Source organism: Erythrolamprus reginae, chromosome 1 (genome assembly GCF_031021105.1).
Source record: "Erythrolamprus reginae isolate rEryReg1 chromosome 1, rEryReg1.hap1, whole genome shotgun sequence".
NCBI lineage: Eukaryota > Metazoa > Chordata > Lepidosauria > Squamata > Dipsadidae > Erythrolamprus > Erythrolamprus reginae.
Genome location: NC_091950.1, coordinates 426,390,247 through 426,408,179, shown reverse-complemented (window position 1 = coordinate 426,408,179; position 17,933 = coordinate 426,390,247).

Below are 17,933 nucleotides of genomic sequence, written 5' to 3'. Positions count from 1 at the left end.
TAGCGCAGGAGTTCATGGCCACCATGAGAGCGATGGACCTGACTCAAGTAGTACAGGGTCCGACTCACGAGGGGGGGCACGCACTCAACATGGTATTCCTCTCTGAGCAATTGAGTAATGGTCTGAGACTAAGGGGCTTAGAAGTGTTGCCTTTGTCATGGTCAGAACATTTTTTACTGCGGCTTGACTTCGTGGCTCCAATCCTTCCCCGCAGGGAGAAGGTGGTTCCGACTAGGTGGTTCCGCCCCAGATGCCTGATGGACCCAGAGGGCTTTCAGAGGGCACTTAGGGTTATTCCAGAGGCACCTCGTCCACAATTCGGCAGAGTCTTTTGCTGAGGCCTGGAACAAGGCTGCAGCAGAGGCTCTTGACCGGATTGCGCCGTTGCGACCTCTCTGTGGCACTAGACCCCGTAGAGCTCCATGGTTCAACGAGGAGCTCCGGGACCTGAAACGCCAGACGAGACGTCTAGAGAAGCGATGGAGGAAGAGTAAGTCCGAATCCGATCAAACACTTGTAAGAGCTCACGTTAAGACTTACAAAGTGGCGCTCAAGGCGGCAAGAGGCGCGTATCATGCCGCCTTGATTGCATCAGCGGAATCTCGCCCGGCCACTCTGTTTAGGGTGACCCGGTCCCTTCTTAACCAGGGGGGAGTTGGGGAGCCCTTGCGGAATAGTGCCAAGGATTTTAACACATTTTTCACTGATAAAGTCGCTCAGATCCAGGCAGATCTCGAATCCAATTGGATAACAGAGTCGACTGACAATGAGTCAGTCGAGGTGACTGGGGCCTGTACGTGTCCACCTGTTTACTGGATCCGTGCCCCTCCTGGCTGGTCTCGGCCAGCAGGGAGGCGACATGGAGCTGGGTCCAGGAGATTGTCAATGCTTCTTTGGGAAGGGGGTCCTTTCCGGAACCCTACAAGGAGGCACTTGTGTGCCCCCTGCTCAAGAAGCCTTCCCTGGACCCAGTCGTACTCAATAACTATCATCCAATCTCCAACCTTCCCTTTATGGAGAAGGTTGTTGAGCAGGTGGTGGCACTCCAGCTCCAGCGGTCCTTGGAAGAAGCCGATTATCTAGGCCCTCAGCAGTCGGGTTTCAGGCCTGGTCACAGCACGGAAACTGCTTTGGTCGTGTTGATGGATGATCTTTGGTGGGCCCAGGACAGGGGTTTATCCTCTGCCCTGGTGCTTCTTGACCTCTCAGCGGCTTTCGATACTATCGACCATGGTATCCTTCTGCACCGGCTGGAGGGGTTGGGAGTGGGAGGCACTGTCCTTCAGTGGTTCTCCTCCTACCTCTCCGGTCGGTCGCAGTCGGTATTAGTGGGGGTCAGAGGTCGACCTCTAGGTCTCTTCCTTGCGGGGTGCCTCAGGGGTTGGTCCTCTCCTCCCTACTATTTAATATCTACATGAAACCGCTGGATGAGATCATCCAAGGGCATGGGGTGAGGTATCATCAGTATGCCGATGATACCCAGATATACATCTTCACCCCATGTCCAGTCAACGAAGCAGTGGAAATGATGTGCCTGGAAGCTGTTGGGATCTGGATGGGTGTCAACAGACTCAAACTTAACCCTGATAAGATGGAGTGGCTGTGGGTTTTGCCTCCCAAGGACAATTCCATCTGTCCGTCCATCACCCTGATGGGGGAATTGTTGACCCCCTCGAAGAGGGTCTGCAACTTGGGTGTCCTCCTCAATCCACAGCTGACATTAGAGAACCATCGTTCAGCTGTGGCGAGGGGGGTGTTTGCCCAGGTTCGCCTGGTTCACCTGTTGCGGCCCTACTTGTACCAGGAGTCACTGCTCACAGTCACTCATACCCTCATCACCTCGAGGCTCGACTACTGTAACACTCTCTACATGGGGCTACCTTTGAAGAGTGTTCGGAAACTCCAGATCGTGCAGAATGCAGCTGCGAGAGCAATCATGGGCTTTCCCAGATATGCTCATGTTTCACCAACACTCTGCAGTCTGCATTGGTTGCCGATCAGTTTCTGGTCACAATGCAAAGTGTTGGTTATGACCTATAAAGCCCTTCATGGCACCGGACCAGAATATCTGCGAGACTGCCTTCTGACGCACAAATCCCAGCGGCCGGTTAGGTCCCACGGAGTTGGCCTTCTCTGGGTTCCGTCGACTAAACAATGTCAGCTGGCGGGACCCAGGGGAAGAGCCTTCTCTGTGGTGGCCCCAATCCTCTGGAACCAGATCCCCGCAGAGATTAGGATTGCCCCCACCCTCCTTGCCTTTTGTAAACTTCTTAAAAGCCACCTCTGCCGTCAGGCATGGGGGAACTGAAATAGCTCCCCTTGCCTATATAATTTTACGTATGGTATGTTTGTGTGTATAGAATAGAATAGAATAGAATTTTTATTGGCCAAGTGTGATTGGACACACAAGGAATTTGTCTTGGTGCATATGCTCTCAACGTACATAAAATAAAATATACATTTGTCAAGAATCATGTCGTACAACATTTAATGATTGTCATAGGGGTCAAATAAGCAATGAAGAAGCAATATTAATAAAAATCTTAGGATATACGCATATATGTATGATTTTTAAATAATGGGGCTTTTAGACTTTTAATGTTAGATTTGTTATTTTAGACTTTTAATATTAGATTTGTCATTGTATATTGTTTTATCACTGTTGTGAGCCGCCCTGAGTCTGCGGAGAGGGGCGGCATAAAAATCTAATAAATAAATAAATAAATAAATTGCTAAAGACCCACCTATGGCACCAGGCACGGGGGAACTAAGAGACCCCCAGGCATATATAGATTATGCATGGAATGGTTGTGTTGCATGGTTTTAATGTTGGGTTTTAAATGTTTTTTAACATTAGATTTGTTATACTGTGTTATTTTGTTGTGAGCTGCTCCGAGTCCACGGAGAGGGGCGGCATACAAATCTAATAAATTATTATTATTATTATTTGATTTATAAGCCGTCCATCTCCAGACAGACTCTGGGCGGCACACAACAATAAAACAGTAGACAATAATTTAAAAACCCAATATTAAAAAGCACCCATCCCCCTATCATTCCTCACGTCTGGCTGGAGCAGAGTGCTGTTGCTCAACAGCCCAAGCCTGCCGTCAAAGACCCTTTTTTTAAAGGCCTTTCGGAAGACCGGGAGGGTGAGGGCGGTGCGAATATCTGGGGGAAGTTGATTCCAGAGAGCCAGAGCCGCCACAGAGAAGGCCCTTCCCCACAGCCCCGCCAGCCGGCATTGCTTGGCTGACGGGACCCAGAGGAGGCCCACTGTGTGGGCTCTGATCGGTCACTGCACACGGGCACGCTCTTTCGGCACCCAAGGAAAAAAAGGTTCGCCTACAACATTTCAGACAGTCTCTTTATTCTTTATTGGATGCTCTCAGTGTACATAAAAGAAAAAGAGACATTTTTCAAGAATCATGAGGTAAAACACTTAAGGATTGTCATAGGGGTCAAATAAGCAATCAGGGAACAATATTAATAAAAACCTTAATGATGCAAAGAACAAGTTACAGTCATACAGTCCTAAGTGGGAGGAGATGGGTGATAGGAAGGATGGGGAAAAACTAGTAGTAATAGTAGTGCAGACTTAGTAAAAAGTTTGACAGTGTTGAGGGAATTATTTGTTTAGCAGAGTGACAGCGTTCGGGGGAAAAATGTTCTTGTGTCCAATTGTCTTGGTGTGCAGAGCTCTGTAGCGACATTTTGAGGGTGGGAGTTGAGACAGTTCATGTCCAGGATGCGAGGGGTCAGTCAATATTTTCACTGCCCTCTTTTGGACTCGTACAGTCTACAGGTCCTCAATGGTCCTCAGGTGGGCAGCCATTGTTTTTTCTGCAGTTCTGATTCTCCTCTGAAGTTCGTGTCAGTCTTGATGGGTTGCAGAACCGAACCATTTATAGAGGTGCAGGTGACAGACTCAACGATTCCTTGGGCAGTTTGAGCTTCCTGAGCTGGCACAGAAAGAACTTCCTTTGTGGTGCTTTTTAGTGACGTTTTTGATGTTGATATGAGCTGCCCCAATTTTTGCAGAAGGGCGGCATACAAATCTAATAAATTGAATTGAAATTGAATTTTAGGTCTTGAAATATGTTAGACGCTAGAAATTCTTTGAAAGAAAGTCTCTTCTTAAAAGCCCCCACAACTTCTGAAGGCAAGACATTCCAGGGATCAGTTGTTTTCCTTAGTTCTCTCCTTGGTTAGTTTCCATCTGTTGCTTTTTGACCTAGATCCAGGTGTTTTGCAGAATAGGTGGGCGCCTTCTTCTTTGTGGCAGCCCCTCAAATATTGAAGCATTGCTGTCGTCCTTCTCTCCATTAAACTGGACAAACCCAATTTCTGCCACCATTCTTCATGTTTCAGGCACTAAATCACCTTTGTGGCCCTCCTCTGCAGACTTCCTAGAGTCTCAACATCGTTTTTGTATTGTGGCGGCCAAAAAAGGGATGCAGTGTTCCAAGTGTGGCCTTAGCAAGGCCTTATAAAGTGTAGTAACGCTTCATGTGATCTTGAGTCCACCCTTCGGTTAATGCAGCCTAGGACTGTGTTGGCTATTTACTTATTTATTTATTTAAGTTGAAAGGATCGCTCTCACTGTCAGAAAGTTCTTCCTTATTTCCAGGTTGAATCTCTCCTTGGTTAGTTTCCATCCGTTGCTCCTGGTCTGGCCCTCTGGTGCCCTGGGAAACAGCCTGGCTCCCCTCCTCCCTGTGGCAGCCCCTCAAGTACCTGTAGACTGCTATCATGTCCCCCCGGCCCTCCTTTTCTCTAGGCTATCCATGTCCAGTTCCTGCAACCTCCCTTCCTACGTCTGGTTTTCCAGTCCCATTTTTGTTGGCTGCACCACACACGGCTGGCTCACCCTTGACCAATTGTCCACTAGGACTCCTAGGTCACTCTTGCAGCTGCTGCTGGTGAGCCTGGTCCCACCTGTTCTGTACCTGTGTAGGCAGACTACAATAGTAAGCATATACATACAAGCACCCGGAGGTCCTTTTCTTACGTCGGTCAGCTCTTCTCACCACCCATTTTCTGCTAGTTGCTTGAGCTTGGGAAGGTCCCGCTAAGCTTCGTGCTGCCTCAAAGGCTCTTTCCTGGCCTGCTCTCCTGGTAGCCTCTGCCGTTTTTGTAGCGTTGACTTCCGAGCCTTTGACAAATGCACTGAGTGGCACTTGTTTGGAGATGCCGTTGTTCACAGTGCTTCGTTCGCTCAACACTCTCTTGTGTGCTCCTGCCCAGCCTTTGACAAACACTCCCTACATGTTCTTGCCCAACCAGTCCTGTACTTGATGTATCTGATGGCAGGTGAAGGACAGCCGGCATTTTGCCTCCTTCTCTGTTAGGATCGCACTCGCACTAGCATAGGTGGGCCTAAGTCCAGGCACGCAGCAGCAGCAGCAGCAATGTCGGCTGCATTTCTCTGGTCAGCTCCTTGCCAGGGAGTTTGCATTGGCTTGGCATAATGTGTTCCTGATTAAGGCCGCGTGGCTCCTGCCAAGAAATTAATTATTTTCTAGATGTTCACAAAAGTCTCCTTGATAATAGGTTCCATTGTTTTGCTTGGTAATAACAGGGCACTATTGCTGGGGGTGGTGGAGTCTGGCCAACAGTGCAGGAGAGAAAGGAGCAATTACTGTACTTTCTGAAATTTGTTTTAGAGCCATATTCTCCTTGCAGCCACATCCTGAATGCCTGAATTTAGATCCTAAGATCTTATAGCAGTTGGATCCATTCATGAAGTCCTTACCAAGCAGAATGAGTGGTTAAAATCTGCAACTAGAAGACCTCTTTAAAAGCTTTCTGTGCTACTAAATATTTTCCAGGGATCCTGAACCAGGTGTGTCACCTGAACAAATGATGACATTTTACTTCCTGGGCGTAGAAAGGTAGCAGTCAAGCGCTCCTCACTTTTGAGGTTTCCTGCCATCAACGTTGGAGGAGGCAGCAGTTGCAAGCGAAGCTTTTCTAGCGAAGTTTCAGACGTGGCCTTTGTCCCCGAGCGCGACTTAGACCACGAGAGACGCTCGTGGCAGCGGCCGTGCAACCGGCGGAATCGGTCCAGGTTTCGCCTTCCTTTGAGCCGAGTGCTGCCCCAGTGGGGAGGGGGCCGCACTCGGGGAGGCAGCGGGTTGTCATGGGCCGGGGGGGGGCTCCTTTCCTCGGCCTCAAATCCCCCACCCTCCTTCCTTCTCTGCTTGAGAAGCTGCGCGGAGCAAGGGCGCCGCTCGCCTCCCGGGTTGCTCCGGAAGACCCCGAAACCGGCTTGAGGAGTCCGGGCCAGTCTGCAGGGCCGAGTGGTCCTTTCCCGTGTCTGACCCTTCCCATCCAGGCGGGGGAGGCCGGCCTGGCCGGCGGGTTTACTGGCCGCCACGCATGAGTGGGTCTGTTGTCCCCCCCCGGCCATTGGGTCTGCTTGGCCCCTCAGATCTTTGGAAGCGCTGGGCGGGGGGGCCGCTCTCCTACCGCTTCCCGGGCGTCCTCCTTCGACGCACACGCAAATCCCGCTCCCCCCCCCCCAGGCTGCCGATATTGTTTGGTTAAAGGGGGCCCTTTGGCCCGTCCCCTCTTTCCACGGTGGGTCGGCAGAAACCTGGCGGTGATGAAGGACCGACAGTTGTGGCTAGTGAAAACAAAGAAACCGCGCAGCTTCGCAGCCACGCGCGTGCTCCCGACGCGAAGGTGCCTTTTTAGAAAGGGAAAGAGAGGCCCGGCGGGTCCCCCGCAGCGAAGGCCAGCGCCGGAGCCAAAGCCCAAAGGACGGCCGAGTGACGTGGGGGAAACACGGCGCCGACTTCCCGGGTTTTTAGAGGCCGCCCCGAGATCCAAGCTGAGCAGCAGCCCAGCCCGGGAGGTTAACCGTCGGCTCTTGCCGGTGAGGGGGCCGCCTGTAGCAAGGCAGAGCTGCAAAACCTGGACGGTAGCGGGGAAGGGAGGGAGACGGGGGTCTCGCATTGCGGCAACCAGGGGCGCCGGTGTCGGGCGAGACCCACGGTGGTCCTTTGGCGCTTCTTCTTGTGTGTCCTTGGGAACCTTTCTGGTGGTCATCTGACTTCCGTGGGTCATCTGGCAGGTCCTTCAGTTGGCATTGCCGTCACATGGAAAATTGTGGCTTGGCTCATTTGGGCACAATGTCCTTTTGAATCCAGCCTCGTTAGCCGGCCGCTCCAGGAAAAGGACGCGGAGGCACACTCTCCCCTGTCAATGCTGTAGAAATAAAAGTGTCCTGCCCCCCTCCGCCCCCTCCTCGTTCTCTGTCCTGACCCTCAGGCTTGGCTGAAGAACGGGCCTTTCGGGCAGCATTTTGAGCCTGGGCTGGGCTGCAGCATTTGTAGGTCGAGGCTGGGCCAAGTTCCTTCCCATGGAGCCTCTTTTGCTTTGTGTGTGATATAGAAGAAAATACAAAAGGTTTAGGTGCAAAATTTATTAGTTGGACTTGTATGCCGCCCCTCTCCGGAGTAGACATTGGAGTAGACATTGAATCAGAATACTGTATTCAAAACATATTTATGTAGTGAGCTTGATTTTTGAAAACAGCTTAAGAAACTTTCTATTCTTGTCCTGGAACTTGTGAAGATATATTTTAATATCTATAAATTTGTTAACCGACATGGCCTAGTAGAGAATGTAGCTTCTTGAACTTAAGATAAGTAAAAACATGCACACGTTCAATAATGAGACAAAACAATCTCACTGGACTTTCACATCATTAAAGCATGGAATGCTCTTAAACGAACAGGGAAGGGACTTAGAAACATAGAAACATAGAAGTCTGACGGCAGAAAAAGACCTCCTGGTCCATCTAGTCTGCCCTTATACTATTTTCTGTATTTTACCTTAGGATGGATATATGTTTATCCCAGGCATGTTTAAATTCAGTTACTGTGGATTTATCTACAACGTCTGCTGGAAGTTTGTTCCAAGGATCTACTACTCTTTCAGCCAAATAATATTTTCTCATGTTGCTTTTGATCTTCCCCCCAACTAACTTCAGATTGTGTCCCCTTGTTCTTGTGTTCACTTTCCTTTTAAAAACACTTCCCTCCTGGACCTTATTTAACCCTTTAATATATTTAAATGTTTCGATCATGTCCCCCCTTTTCCTTCTGTCCTCCAGACTATACAGATTGAGTTCATTAAGTCTTTCCTGATACGTTTTATGCTTAAGACCTTCCACCATTCTTGTAGCCCGTCTTTGGACCCGTTCAATTTTGTCAATATCTTTTTGTAGGTGAGGTCTCCAGAACTGAACACAGTATTCCAAATGTGGTCTCACCAGCATTCTATATAGCGGGATCATAATCTCCCTCTTCCTGCTTGTTATACCTCTAGCTATGCAGCCAAGCATCCTACTTGCTTTCCCTACCGCCTGACTGCACTGTTCACCCATTTTGAGACTGTCAGAAATCACTACCCCTAAATCCTTTTCTTTTGAAGTATTTGCTAACACAGAACCGCCAATACAATACTCAGATTGAGGATTCCTTTTCCCCAAGTGCATTATTTTACATTTGGAAACATTAAACTGCAGTTTCCATTGCTTTGACCATTTATCTAGTAAAGCTAAATCATTTACCATATTACAGACACCTCCAGGAATATCAACCCTGTTGCACACTTTAGAGTCATCGGCAAATAGGCAAACCTTCCCTACCAAACCTTTCCCTATGTCACTCACAAACATATTAAAAAGAATAGGACCCAGAACAGACCCTTGTGGCACACCGCTTGTAACCTGTCTCTGCTCAGAATACTCGCCATTAACAATAACTCTCTGATGTCTATGCTTCAGCCAGCTGCAAATCCATTGAACTATCCAGGGATTAAGTCCAATCTTCACTAATTTATCTATCGGCTCTTTATGTGGAACCGTATCAAAGGCTTTGCTGAAGTCCAGGTAGGCAATATCCACGGCACCACCTCCATCCAACACCTTTGTGACATAGTCAAAGAAATCAATGAGATTAGTCTGACATGATTTGCCTTCAGTAAAGCCATGCTGATTTGGGTCCAATAAGTTATTGTTTTTTAGGTGCTGATTTATCCTCTTTTTGAGTAGAGTCTCCATCATTTTAACTACCACTGATGTCAAGCTAACTGGCCTGTAGTTACCAGCTTCTTCTCTACTGCCCTTCTTGTGGATAGACACAACACTGGCCATTCTCCAATCCTCAGGAACGTCTCCTGTTAACAAGGAGTGGTTAAACAAATCAGTCGGGGGTAGCAATGACAGATCTGAGTTCTTTAAGAACTCTGGGGTGGATGCCATCTGGACCCATTGCCTTATTTATCTTTAATCGTTCAAGTTCTTCTAAGACATCGGCTTCTAAGATCACTGGAGCTGAATCCGTACAGCTGGAAGCAATGTTATATCCCTCCATAGTATGATTTTGTAAGGTGTCTTTTGAGAAAACTGAACAGAAGTAGTTATTGAAATGGTCAGCGATCTCCTTATTCCCATTAATGCATGTATTATTCCCGGTACTAAGCTTCCTGATGCCGCAGTTTTTCTTCTTCTTATCATTAATATATCTGAAGAAGGTTTTATCCCCCTTCTTTACAGATTTGGCAATTTCTTCCTCTTTTGAGGCTTTAGCAGCATATATTATCTGTTTTGCCTCCTTCTGTCTCATTTTATACACCTCCCTATCAGCTATACTTCCAGACTCTTTATACCTCCTATAGGCAGCCTTTTTTTCATTGACTATAGCCCTTACATCATTGCTAAACCATAGCGGTTTCTTCTTCCTTTTACCTTTAGTTATTTGTCTTACATACAGTCCAGTGGCTTTTAAGATCGCCTTTTTTAATACAGTCCACTGGGTGCTCACTCCTGCCAATTTATCCCTCCCCTTTAATTCATTATCTAAATATTCCCCCATTGCATTAAAATTTGTTTTTCTGAAATCCAATACTTTGGCTGCATTATAGGATTGCTCACAATGAGTTTTTACATCAAACCACAAACATAGATGGTCACTGCAACCTAAATTTTCTCCCACCTTGACCTCTGAAACCCAATTCCCATTCGTAAAAACTAAATCTAGAATATTCTCCCCTCTAGTTGGTGTCTTAACCAGCTGTGCCAGAGCTGCTCCTGTAAAGGCCTCTACTATATTCTTACTTTTGCATGTAAGGGCACTGGGGATATTCCAGTCAACATCAGGCATGTTGAAATCACCCATAACCACAATATCTCCCTTTAGTGCCATTTGGGTAATTTCATCCACCATCTTGTTGTCATATTCCTCGGATTGCCCTGGAGGCCTATAGATCACCCCAATTCTAATGACAGAACCTTCTTTATTTTGCATGCGAATCCAGAGAGTCTCCAGATCTTGACATGTATTTTGAATTAGTGTTGTTTTTAGACTTTCTTTAACATAAATGGCTACTCTACCTCCCCTTCTCTCTATTCTATCCATCCTATACAGTGTATATCCTGGTATGGATTTTTCCCTTTGCTGATTTTGGTTTATACCTTCCTCTCTCCTTCTCTGTGATCTGAAAGTGCAACTGAAAATGGCTTTTTCCTGCCTTTTATCCTTCCCAGTCTAATCCTGCCCCAGCCTAAACTGATTGAACACAAACTGCCAATAAAATTGTCTCTTACAGCCCCTCCTCCTTGAATTCAAACAATAGAAATGTAAAAAGCACTACCTTCCTCTCTCCTTCTCTGTGATCTGAAAGTGCAACTTAAAATGGCTTTTTCCTGCCTTTTATCCTTCCCAGTCTAATCCTGCCCCAGCCTAATCTGATTGAACACAAACTGCCAATAAAATTGTCTCTTACAGCCCCTCCTCCTTGAATTCAAACAATAGAAATGTAAAAAGCACTACCTTCCTCTCTCCTTCTCTGTGATCTGAAAGTGCAACTTAAAATGGCTTTTTCCTGCCTTTTACCCTTCCCAGTCTAATCCTGCCCCAGCCTAATCTGATTGAACACAAACTGCCAATAAAATTGTCTCTTACAGCCCCTCCTCCTTGAATTCAAACAATAGAAATGTAAAAAGCACTACCTTCCTCTCTCCTTCTCTGTGATCTGAAAGTGCAACTGAAAATGGCTTTTTCCTGCCTTTTATCCTTCCCAGTCTAATCCTGCCCCAGCCTAAACTGATTGAACACAAACTGCCAATAAAATTGTCTCTTACAGCCCCTCCTCCTTGAATTCAAACAATAGAAATGTAAAAAGCACTACCTTCCTCTCTCCTTCTCTGTGATCTGAAAGTGCAACTTAAAATGGCTTTTTCCTGCCTTTTATCCTTCCCAGTCTAATCCTGCCCCAGCCTAATCTGATTGAACACAAACTGCCAATAAAATTGTCTCTTACAGCCCCTCCTCCTTGAATTCAAACAATAGAAATGTAAAAAGCACTACCTTCCTCTCTCCTTCTCTGTGATCTGAAAGTGCAACTTAAAATGGCTTTTTCCTGCCTTTTACCCTTCCCAGTCTAATCCTGCCCCAGCCTAATCTGATTGAACACAAACTGCCAATAAAATGGTCTCTTACAGCCCCTCCTCCTTGAATTCAAACAATAGAAATGTAAAAAGCACTACCTTCCTCTCTCCTTCTCTGTGATCTGAAAGACTTGATTTTTAAAGCTTTAATGAAGAAAGGCGAGGGCTTAAGCATTTTGCTTAAGCATTTTGGAGCATACAAATCTAAATAATAAATAAATAAATAAATAAATTTTGTAATTACAAGCTGAAAGACTGAAGCTGGAGCAGGTGAGCCTATTTCCATCCCAGACCAGGGGTTGTCCAGGCTCTTGAAGGGATGGAGTCCCCCTCCCCCCCATGGCTTTGGGAGGCCAGGTTGGACAGTGGTTCAATTCAATTCAGTTCAATTCAATTTATTAGATTTGTATGCCGCCCTTCTCCGAAGACTCGGGGTGGCTCACAGAATAAATATAAAATATTATATTTCATTTCTTTTGCCTGAAGACAAAAGCAAAGAATTAATTACGCAGCTATTCTTTCCTCCTTGCCACTTTCTCCCATTAGTGGAATAACAGAACAGCAGCTTGAAAGCATAAAAACCCAGTCACATTTCAGGACAGAGCAAGTGAGGATGGAGGCAAAGAGCTGTCCAAATATTTACCCCAGAGATAAGCATTCCAAAAATGCCAGCCCTTTATTTTTGCTGGTAAAAGTGTTGGAGCTTTTTACATTTGGTGACCGGGCTGATGAAAGTGACCAGGAATTTCCCTCCTCCCACTGTCGCTCACTAGGTGTGGCCTTGGCTGGCGGTGTGACTTTTCCACGTCCACGTCAGAGCGGGTGCAGGGAATCTAATCATCACACAAGGGCAGACTAGAGGGACCGTGAGGTCTTTTTCTGCTGTCAATCTTCTATGTTTCTATGTTTACTTGTTTCAGAAAATAACATGATCTTTGCAGCATCTTATATGTTCTGATCTGCAACTAAAATTTTTTTTTATTGCTATCATCATTATTAACAAATCAACAAGAAAGCATATAGAATCTGAAGACTGTGTAAAATTCAAATATTTTCCCAGTTTTAAAATCAGTGTCAGGTAAGCTTTATAAAATTAATTTGGTAATTTTCCAATTTTAAATGCTGTCTTATAAAGACCCAATACAAAGGAACCCGGGATCTATGTTTTACCTTGAAAGCAGGGTGGTCTTAAAAATTAAGTGTCAGCTCTGAATTGAACCTGGCTGAAGCTTCATACTTGCCGCACAATATGGGGGGGGGGGGATGAGGGGAAAATAGCTAGACTGCATCATAGACAAAATAAAGGTCATCCCAACAGGTGACATTTGCAGGAGGAGCAGAAGTGACTGAAGGAGCCGGCCACCTGCTTTGATTGGACAATGTGACCTGTGACACCTGAGGAGGGACCCCCCCCCATGCATCCAATAAACATCTTCTCTGAGGAATGTCCCTGCCTTGGAGTTCTGATCTCTTTGGATGCCTCGCTCAGTAGGTTGACCTTGAACCAGCCCTGCTGACTTTCCACTCTGTCCGGAGCCCATCCCCAAGGCCCTGAGCCCGGCTGCCCACCCAAATTGCGAGGGGGCAGAGAAGACTCTGTGAGAGGAGACGGCCGAGGAGGGCATGGGGCAGGAGCCAGAGAGGCTGCACGCTCGGCAGGGCCCTGGACAAAGGAGGCCCCGGGCACTGGACACCTGTGCCACGCCAAGGAGGATCTCAGAGGCCAGGGCTCAGGCCACGGTCCCCTGTTGACATTTATTTATTTATTTATTCATTCATTCATTCATTTATTGGATTTGTATGCCGCCCCTCTCTGTGGACTCAGGGCGGCTGACAACAGTGATAAAAACAATATGTAGCAATCTAATAAAATAAAACAACTAAAAAACCCTTATTGTAAAAACCAGACATATATACAGACATACCATGCATAAACTGTAGAGGCCCAGGGGGAAAGAATATCTCAGTTCCCCCATGCCTGACGGCAGAGGTGGGTTTCAAGGAGCTTATGAAAGGCGAGGAGGGTGGGGGCAATTCTGATCTCTGGGGGGAGTTGGTTCCAGAGGGCCGGGGCCGCCACAGAGAAGGCTCTTCCCCTGGGTCCTGCCAAATGACATTGTTTAGTTGATGGGACCCGGAGAAGGCCAACTCTATGGGACCTAATCGGTTGCTGGGATTTGTGTGGCAGAAGGCGGTCCCGGAGATAATCTGGTCCGGTGCCATGAAGGGCTTTATAGGTCATAACCAACACTTTGAATTGTGAAACTGATCGGAAACTGATCGGCAACCAATGCAGACTGTGGAGTGTTGGTGTGACATGGGCATTTTTGGGACAGCCCATGATTGCTCTCGCAGCTGCATTCTGCACGATCTAAAGTTTCCGAACACTCTTCAAAGGTAGCCCCATGTAGAGAGCATTACATTAGTCGAGCCTCGAGGTGATGAGGGCATGAGTGACTGTGAGCAGTGACTCCCAGTCCAGGTAGGGCCGCAACTGGTGCACCAGGCAAACCTGGGCAAACGCCCCCCTCGCCACAGCTGAAAGATGTTTCCCTAATGTGAACTGTGGATCGAGAAGGACACCCAAGTTGCGGAAATTGTCCTTGGGAGGCAAAGCCCACAGCCACTCCATCTTGTCTGGGTTGAATTTGAGTCTGTTGACACCCATCCAGACCCCAACAGCCTCCAGGCACTGGCACATCACTTCCACTGCTTCACTGACTGGACAAGGGGTGGAGATGTAAAGCTGGGTATCATCTGCATATTGATGATACCTCACCCCATGCCCTTGGATGATCTCACCCAGTGACATCCACTCTCAGTCCACGCTGGAGAGCGAGGAGACCCATGGAGGTGAGGAAATCGGGGCGATGGCAATGCCTGATTATTCTCCCTGGCCAGACAGTGGAGGACCTGCAGGAGAGATTCAACCAGATGAGCATCGAGCGGACGGGACAGGTGTGATCCTGAACTAACCCCCCCTATTGTTTCCACTGAATGCGTGACTTCTAAATTTAGTTAGTTAGCTGGGGGAATGGCCAGAAGTAATGTGAGAAAATATTATTTGACTGAAAGAGCAGTAGATGCTTGGAACAAACCTCCAGCAGACGTGGTTGGCCAATCCACAGGAATTGAATTGCCTGGGATAAACATAGAACCATCCAAAGATAAAATACATGAAACAGTATAAGGGCAAATGAGGTGGACCAGGAGGTCTTTTTCTGCTGTCAATCATGTTTCTAAATCAGGTGTGGGTTCACCTGGATGATCCCTTGTCAGACCACACGAGCAGCCAGGCGATGGTTCGGGTGGTGACTGCAAATCTGGAGTGGGAGGCAGCTGAGTGGGTGACCCAGCTGTAGGACGAGGGAGCGCCAGGGCTGGGAAACACCAGCACCTTCCATCAAGAACTAAAAAGGCGGCATACAAATTTAATTAATAATAATAATAATAATAATAATAATAATAATAATAATAATAATTGGCAATCTGAGCTGAAGCAGAGGGCCAGACTCATCAAGGGTGGCCATCCAGGGTGGAGGGCCGGGATTGCGAGCCACTTCACGCAGGAGTCTACGGAAGAACCCCTGACTGGACTTGGGGGGGGGGGATCGGGTGGCAGCAGCAATGGACCTCCAGCACGAGTGGTACAAGAAGCGATGGGGCCAAAACCAAAGGCCAGCCAAGGGAAGTGCCAACTTGGCAGGCAACCAACTCCTGGACTGCCCATCAAGTGCTTCCATTGTCACCTGATGTTTTGACTGACCGGTACCAGCAGTGGGCTCTGAATTATCTGGCCAGCAGTTCACACGCGTGTTCAAGCGTGTGTGTGTGTGTGTGTGTGTGTGTGTGTGCGATGCTTCTGTGCATGCGCAGAGCATCCCAGGTTGGGTGGGCAGAGCCTCTCGCTGCTACTGCTATTGGTTCTAGGAACCAGTCCAAACTGGGAGCAACCCACCGCTGGCCGGTACCCACTGCCCGTTGTGCTAGGCTCTCCCCAATTGGAGACTCTGGAATAATGGCCTGCGCTCCCTCCTCTCTGTCGCTGGCGTATCATCCACCAGGGAAGGGACGTGCATAAGCGCACCACTGCGCCTACCGTCCCTGTCCTATGGTCTCCTTTTGTTGCTTTTTATCATTACTTACCGTATCTAAAGTTTTATTTCTACAAATTACCACTCTGTAATTGTTTGACTAAACAAACAAACAAACAAATTGCAGCCTCTGAAACGTAATGCTCACCTGACCTGTTTGGGTGAGATTTTACGTCGGGTTTGCAGGGCTTCCAGGTTTTTATGGGGCGTCCAGACTTCGAACGGTAATCCTCCGCCCTCCAGGGCCCGTCGCATTGCGAATGCCGCCTTCTCCCACGTGGCCCGTTTTCCTTCAGGAGGTATGTACACATGGTTGCAAATTTCCCTCCCCGTTGGTTTTCAACAGAACCGTGACTGCTGCTCCATTGCTGGTGCCTGCCTGCACCACGAACGAACGGCTTGGTGGGATCCGGATGTTTTAGTATTGTCTCTTTTGCAAACAATGCCTTTAAGGGTTCAAACGCCTGTCGGCAACCAATGTCCACTGTATCGGTTGACCCGGAAGCCCTGCAGTTGTTTATTGGGGCCTGGCAGTCCAGAACAGCTTTTCCCCTCACGGGGTCCGTCTCTAAACCCTTTGGAGAAATGCGGAATCCCAGCTAGTCTGACTGCGACTTGTGAAACTTGCCTTTTGTACAATTCGATGTAGAGTTTGGCTGCTAGTAGCTTGCTTAAGACCGGGCATATCAAGATGACATGTTCTTCAAGCGTTTTGGTGTGAATTAATGTGTCAACCAGGTACACCAGCACCCCATGCTATAGAAGAAGAAACATAGAAACATAGAAGACTGACGGCAGAAAAAGACCCCCTGGTCCATCTCGTCTGCCCTTATACTATTTTTTAAATTTTATCTTAGGATGGATATATGTTTATCCCAGGCATGTTCAAATTCAGTTACTGTGGATTTACCAACCACGTCTCCTGGAGGTTTGTTCCAAGGATCTGCTACTTTTTCAGTAAAATAATATTTTCTCATGTTGCTTTTGATCTTTCCCCCAACTAACTTCAGATTGTGTCCCCTCGTTCTTGTGTTAACTTTCCTATTAAAAACACTTCCCTCCTAAACATTATTTAACCCTTTGACATATTTAAATGTTTCAATCATGTCCCCCCTTTTTCTTCTGTCATCCAGACTATACAGATCGAGCTAATTAAGTATTTCCTGCTATGTTTTATGCTTAAGAACTTCCACCATTCTTATAGCCCGTCTTTGGACCCGTTCAATTTTGTCAATATCTTTTTGTAGGTGAGGTCTCCAGAATTGAACACAGTATTCCAAATGTGGTCTCACCAGCGCTCTATAGAGCGGGATCACAATCTCCCTTTTCCTGCTTGTTACACTTCCAGCTATGCAGCCAAGCATCCTACTTCCTTTTCCTACTGCCCAACCACACTGCTCTCCCATTTTGAGACTGTCAGAAATCACTACCCCTAAATCCTTCTCTTCTGAAGTTTTTGCTAACACAGAACTGCCAATACAATACTCAGATTGAGGATTCCTTTTCCCCAAGTGCATTATTTTACATTTGGAAACATTAAACTGCAGTTTCCATTGCTTTGACCATTTATCTAGTAAAGCTAAATCATTTACCATATTACAGACGCCTCCAGGAATATCAACCCTATTGCACACTTTAGAGTCATCGGCAAATAGGCAAACCTTCCCTACCAAACCTTCCCCTATGTCACTCACAAACATATTAAAAAGAATAGGACCCAGAACAGACCCTTGTGGCACACCGCTTGTAACCTGACTCTGTTCAGAATACTCGCCATTAACAATAACTCTCTGATGTCTACGCTTCAGCCAGCTGCAAATCCATTGAACTATCCAGGGATTAAGTCCAATCTTCACTAATTTATCTATCAGCTCTTTATGTGGAACCGTATCAAAGGCTTTGCTGAAGTCCAGGTAGGCAATATCCACGGCACCACCTTCATCCAACACCTTCAAAATTTCACTCATAAGTTGCACGAATGCAGTGGGTGCTCCTTGCAGCCTGAATGGCATCACCGTGAGCTGCCATGTCCCCAGTGGGCAGGTGAGCGCCGCCTTCCATTCATCGCCAGGCCTCACGTGGACCCTGTAACATGCTGCATGGACATCTCACTCTGTAACTCTTCTCCCCTCTGCCAGACGAGCACGTCTTTCATTATTTAATCTCATTTATTTATCTTATTAATTGGGGTTGCTCTCCTGGACCTACCCAGTTGTAGGAACCCCCGTTTTAAATTCTTTTCCATTAACGAGGTGGGGATGTAAGGGATCACGCGCCTGACCATTACAGACTACCCCTTTTATTTATTTATTTATCTATTTATTAGATTTGTATGCCGCCCCTCTCCGTAGACTCGGGATGGCATGCAAAGGTTGTGA